Source organism: Rhopalosiphum maidis, chromosome 2, assembly GCF_003676215.2.
Source record: "Rhopalosiphum maidis isolate BTI-1 chromosome 2, ASM367621v3, whole genome shotgun sequence".
Lineage (NCBI taxonomy): Eukaryota > Metazoa > Arthropoda > Insecta > Hemiptera > Aphididae > Rhopalosiphum > Rhopalosiphum maidis.
Window position 1 is genome coordinate 12,977,785 of NC_040878.1, and position 6,000 is coordinate 12,983,784.

General features: G+C 26.2%; 1 protein-coding gene across 1 annotated transcript in view; it reads right to left on the bottom strand.

Moving 5' to 3' along the window:
- The window catches only part of LOC113552001 (allatostatins), a 29,476-nt gene extending 25,607 nt beyond the window's left edge, over positions 1–3,869 (bottom strand). Inside the window, exon 1 of the mRNA XM_026954639.1 lies at positions 3,761–3,869. The gene's annotated coding sequence lies outside the window, so the exon portion shown is untranslated. The remainder of the gene's footprint in view (positions 1–3,760) is intronic.
- Positions 3,870–6,000: the final 2,131 nt, after the last annotated feature.

Sequence of the window (6,000 nt, forward strand, 5' to 3'; positions counted from 1 at the left end):
ATAAATTTTAAGCACCCGAAATATACCATAATATTATATAGCTTATTTTAGAATAATTAATTTATGTACACTTAATATTTTTTTTTTTTTGTAATGAAATTTCTGATTTTAACAGAAAATGTTTGTAGTCTATGATTCAGTGCTCTTGGTTTTGATATGTCTTATCCTTTTGAGTCATTTAAATATTTACTATTTGTTACAATAAATTTACTAATGCATGAAGTTTCATTCGTTTTTGTAAAAACAAAAAAAAATAATTATAAATAAATCAATTACTCTTAAGGGATTTATTTATTTTCATTCTTATTTTTAGTTATTTTTAATGAAAATTATATAAAAATAAGATATAAAAGTATATTATATATATATATTTATTAAAACTATAGAATTAATAAATTATTAAAAAATATATTAAGGCTACAATAGTATTTGTTCTCCAGAGAAACGATTCGAAATAAAACAAATTAAATTGGGACTGTTGATTCCGTCTCACGGAGTAACTTCGTTGTTGTCGTTCCCCTAGTACGCGGAGTTCAAAACGTTGTTCACTTTAAAATATTAAATATTTGAAATCTGAAAAATTCGTAAAACTCTTATTTGTGCAGTTTTATGTAGACGACAGCCGATTACGCCATATTCGTTACGAATAAATAATACTAAAAATACATAAGATACGTGGACCATATTACAATTATGTAGATTAAAATAAAGTCCCATTAGCCGTTTTTGATGCTTCGGTCAAGTCTTTCAAATGGCTATTGGAAACATTTAATCTCACCAAATATAATAATATTATGTAATAGGAACACTCAACACGATAGTATCTCGAACGGCTGTTCTATATATAAACATTTGCATTAAGTTATAATATACTACTAATATATTACTCGCCTACGCAAAATTTGCATGTGTACTTTTCGATGAATATTTATACACTCACACACACACATACACACACTCGCATATACATATGGAATTAAATCCATAAAAACCGATTTGGCTTTTCCCATACATATTTTTAATCAGTTATTTATAAGATTAAAAAAAATAAAATATTACTAAAAGATAAAAATTAAATTTAACATTGGGTATTTTCAGACAAATATCCGTTAACAAGCCACGAATTGGTTAGATTAGATCCCGCACCAACATCTCACGAGAAGGGAGAAACTTGTAATATGTCAACTATACTTTCCTCGTACACATTCTATCAGAACACCGTACTCATACAAAACAGAGGAGAGAACCTAAAAGATCTCCAAATACAGTTCCAAAAAGGTCGAGTACTCGAGTGGACTTGTGTAACATATCCATTAAATTATCGGTTTTTTTCTTACAACCTATCTAAATAAAAGTAATGTTCAATATGACGCACACAATGTATCGTATAAATATATTATTTTAAATCATTAGTGTATCTAATACTTGTTTATTTTAAAATTCAATTGCTATAGTTGCTGAGAATTATAAATTAAAAGCAATTTATGTTTATATTATAATAGGCACACGCGTCGCCTATTAACATAATTTTCATACAGTATGGGATGTTTGTATGTCTCTGTGGTATCCCAAACCCAGCTACCAACACACGTGTTTTACATAGGTATAGACGTATAAAAGATAAAACTAGGTACCTGCAATAACAACACGACGACGGTGCATTATCGGCTCTCGAACCGTGTTCCGTGTATACCGTGTATATGGTATTGGCCTGGGAATTATTATAATTGATCGTACACAGTCGAAGAAGAAACAAACGCGGGATTTATCGGTTGTACTTAACTGTGGCCCGAGAGATATGATAATTAAAACAACAATAATATTATTTATGTACCAACGCACTGCGCCTGGACTGAAGGAATACAAAGTATGCGTCTTGATTAAATATTACTGTGTTCGTGCTAGTTGTGCTGTTATCCGTTTATAGTATAGGACGATTCACCAAGCACGCAATCTCACATTTCGTCATTAAATTATAAGCTTCTATTCAAATTCTGATTTTTGGAATTTCAAATATATATTTTTTCGTCATGATAGGCCATCATGTATTTTAACCCTAACATCATGGATTATAATTAATTTTTTATCCTTGGTAGCTACAAAAAGCTTAGCACTTAGAACTTCTCATTTCAATTTTAATTTAGATGTATAATCATTTTCAAAAAGCTATTTGCTTAAAAATTTTCAGTAAAAGGGTGATGGTTCTCTATTTGAAAAAAAATGTAATATTTGAAAATTCCAAGAAAAAATCAAAATTGGAATTAATCCATAGTTATAAAGGATAAAATGAGAGTGAGTATTATTTGTGAATCACGCTGTAATACATACAATATTATATTTATTCTGACGGTGAATAAAAAAAATCGGATTTTGTTGTCGTTTGGAAACTTCCTTGCATCACTTTTACGCCACCACCACTCCCGAAGTCATTAAATATGCTATGCGTTAAAAAACGAACTCATAAATAAAATGCGCATTTGGGGGGTAGGGGTAGAGTTCATACTGCACATAGGGTAAGTGGTTGTGGTCCATTCCCGGACGTCTGGACGTGGTGTCGAACTTTGCGATAAATAATTTTATAAATCATGTATACCTACATGCATGACCTATTCAAATCATCAAATAAATGCTTATTCGCGTACACGCAAGCGTGACGTGTTTGTTTGACAAAAAATGATCAAAAAAATAAACATATTTTCTGCAAATCGAAATATATTTTTTTACACTCGTAAATTGCGTTGAATATGTATTCCTTGCGGAAATAAAAACACTAGAAAACTGAGTGGAATAAAAACCATTAATTGTATTGATGATTCATTTTGTTTGTTTATACTATATTTTTCATGAATGGACATAACAATTAATATTTCCATTATTTGATACTGATATTGCGTGACTGAAGTATGTATTATCACTTAAAATCTTAAAAGTTATTGTGCTTAAATTTATTTTAAGCCGCTAGAGAAAGTTTTAATGGTGCTTCTATGATACTATACAAGTATATGACAAAGTTGCCCGATAAAAATAGTGATTTTAAATTTTGTTGAAAGTATGATTTATTTTGTATAACTAGGTACGTAAGATAACAAAATGAAATAAAAGTTTATAAGCTGAGTCTTTTCAAAGAACTACAAGATGGCTAAAATTTACACTTAAAATGTCTATAATGCAAATACCTACACGATACGTGTACCGAAAGATTTAAAACAAACATTATCTAAGGAATAAGGAACACACACCTATCTTATTTAAAATACGTTTTTTCCTTAAAAAAGTACGTAACATTGTATTATTATTTGAAATGTATATCAAATACAAGTAGCTTACTTTTATTTTATTATTACGACTAATTAATTAATTTAAAAATAAAATTTAGTATTTTTAAAAACGATTTAAATTTTTAAACTCTGCTGAAATAATCAAATATAATTTTTTGAAATATTTTTGATTTTTATAATTTGAAATAAAAAGTTATAATTTATTACATGTGTAAACATTAAAAAACAATGAACTCTTTTATTGATAGAAATCTTAAAAATATTATTTTACACGTATAGTAAAAAACTAAGGCAAAAATCATAAAATGTTTGCGTATGAAGAATGCTTTTATTTTCCTTTAATTAAATTAATAATATCATATTTAGAATATTGATAAATTAAATTAATTTAATCGAATCAATATCAATAAAAATATAATACTAATATTAAATTAAAAAATAAAATATAATAGACACCTACTATAATAATATAAGTGTTTTACCTGTGTGTATTCTCAGAGCTGGTGCGTGTAAAAACTACCGTGTTGCTGTGGTATATGTTTAGGATAGAGTCGTCGGTTAACAACAACTTTTCAAAGTGGCCAGTTAGTTCTCGTCGGACAGACTCGAGGGGTGATATTCTCCCTTTATATCGAAATCTGCCTCCCCTCTGTGACGTCAGGACCAATGACATCACATCTCTTCTACGCCAACAGTGTTTTTATTTTCAATCCCCGTACCCACGCTATATACTTTAGCCTTTTACTCCTCCCTTTATTTTTACATCTTTTTAGACTGTTAAATATATATATATATATATATATACAAATTATAATCATTTGGCATTCATATTAGCAACAGAAGATAATATAATGATTTCATTATTGCAACTTTTTTATCATATTTCTCAAGCTTTATCGCTGTATTTTTATTATTTCGGTTGCTTATCGTTAATTTATAATGAATGAAGCAATGCTACGGTTAAAATACACTTTTCAAGGATATATAATAATATTATAATATTTCCTTATTGGAAAGCTATTTGACACAACAAGTATATGTGTGTGTAAATTATTTGTGTAAGAAGGCTAAATCGTTTAATTGTTTTATTATTTTATTTTTAGGAGAAAATATGTAGTTATATCAGTACTATACGCCATACAAAATAAACAAAAAAATATTTGTGTATTTTTTTTGCACAAAAAATGTATTTATAATTTTTATTTTAACCATATCGGCAATGAATTTATTATTGTGAAACTCGTATAGTTATATATATATATAATTAAATATTAAAATTGATATTTATTTATTTGCTATTTAAAATAATTACATTTTTAAAACTAACATTGCTATATTATATTATAATCACCATTTAATGTTTATTTTTTATAAAAATACTATACCTTAAAGCAGTATACGATTTGTTTGTATGAGCAGTATTATGTAAATAAATAAGATACCAAAAAAATGAGCAACACGTAAGACTCGCAGCTTGCTTTGCAGTTAAAAATTATCATAAATTAGTCATTTTTTTTTTTTATAAAGTTCCTATAATTATTTAACCTTAATATCTGTTTTGAATCTTACCTGAATCTCTTTAATGATACTCCATCATAAATATTTTGTATACTTTTATAATATAATAATTATTTACTATTTTAAAATTTATTTTGTAATAATATTATTTCAACAGAACATTGTATTTAAGTACAGACATTTTATGTTCTCTTGAACAAAATAGTTTGCATTTTTAAATCGATGTGGCTTGATATTAAGATTAACTGTACTGATCAAGATGTTCAGTATTAGATTATCTTTGAATTCCGATTAAACACGTTCGACATAATGTTGTTTAACACAAGTTCCTCTATGAAAACAACTATGACTAAGTTGAGATTATAATAAATTAATCCTAGTTGGTTTGGTATAAGAGTTATTGAAAACTGAAGAAACAAATTCAGGTAAAGTTTAAAGATGACAGTTTAATATTATCATTATTTTTTTTATTATTTATATACATAAAAAAGTTCAAGCATAGACACTTCATATAAAATAAAATATAGTTATAAAATATAAAGTATTATTATTTGTGTATTAGATATGCTAACAAAAAAATCGTATAATTATTAATCAAACAAAACACAATTATACAAAATTTTCAGATGAAAAATTATAATAGGTAGTCATCATATTTTACTTAGACATGTAAATAATATTGTATCAATTATCAAAGAGTCAAGGTGTATAGAAAATAGTCGCAAATTTAAGTTGTGTTACTGATTGTAAAAAAACAACATAATTTTTTTTATAAATATACTTTTCAATGTATTATTGGCATAGTGATACATTTGATAAAATCATATTGAGAATTTGAAATACGCAAAAAGAAGCATCACTTTGTAGTAAGACTGTAAAACTACACAATTTACAAAAGAACATTTAAATTTTTATTAAAATTTTGTTAAATATTTCTTTTCTAATGTAAACGTATAGAAGGGAACTAAATATTTAATATTTAGAAAGTAAAATTATATAGGTAGGTAATAAATTTAATAATATTATATAATTACAATACCTAGTAACTATATTATACAGTAGAGAAATATTATCTATATTTTTGGTTTTAATGTAATTTTTATAAATATTCATTCTTATACCTACCTCGCTAGTTGAGTCCAACAATTTTGTAAAAATGATTTAATAGTCTTATATAAATATATAATACACAACTGTAACATAC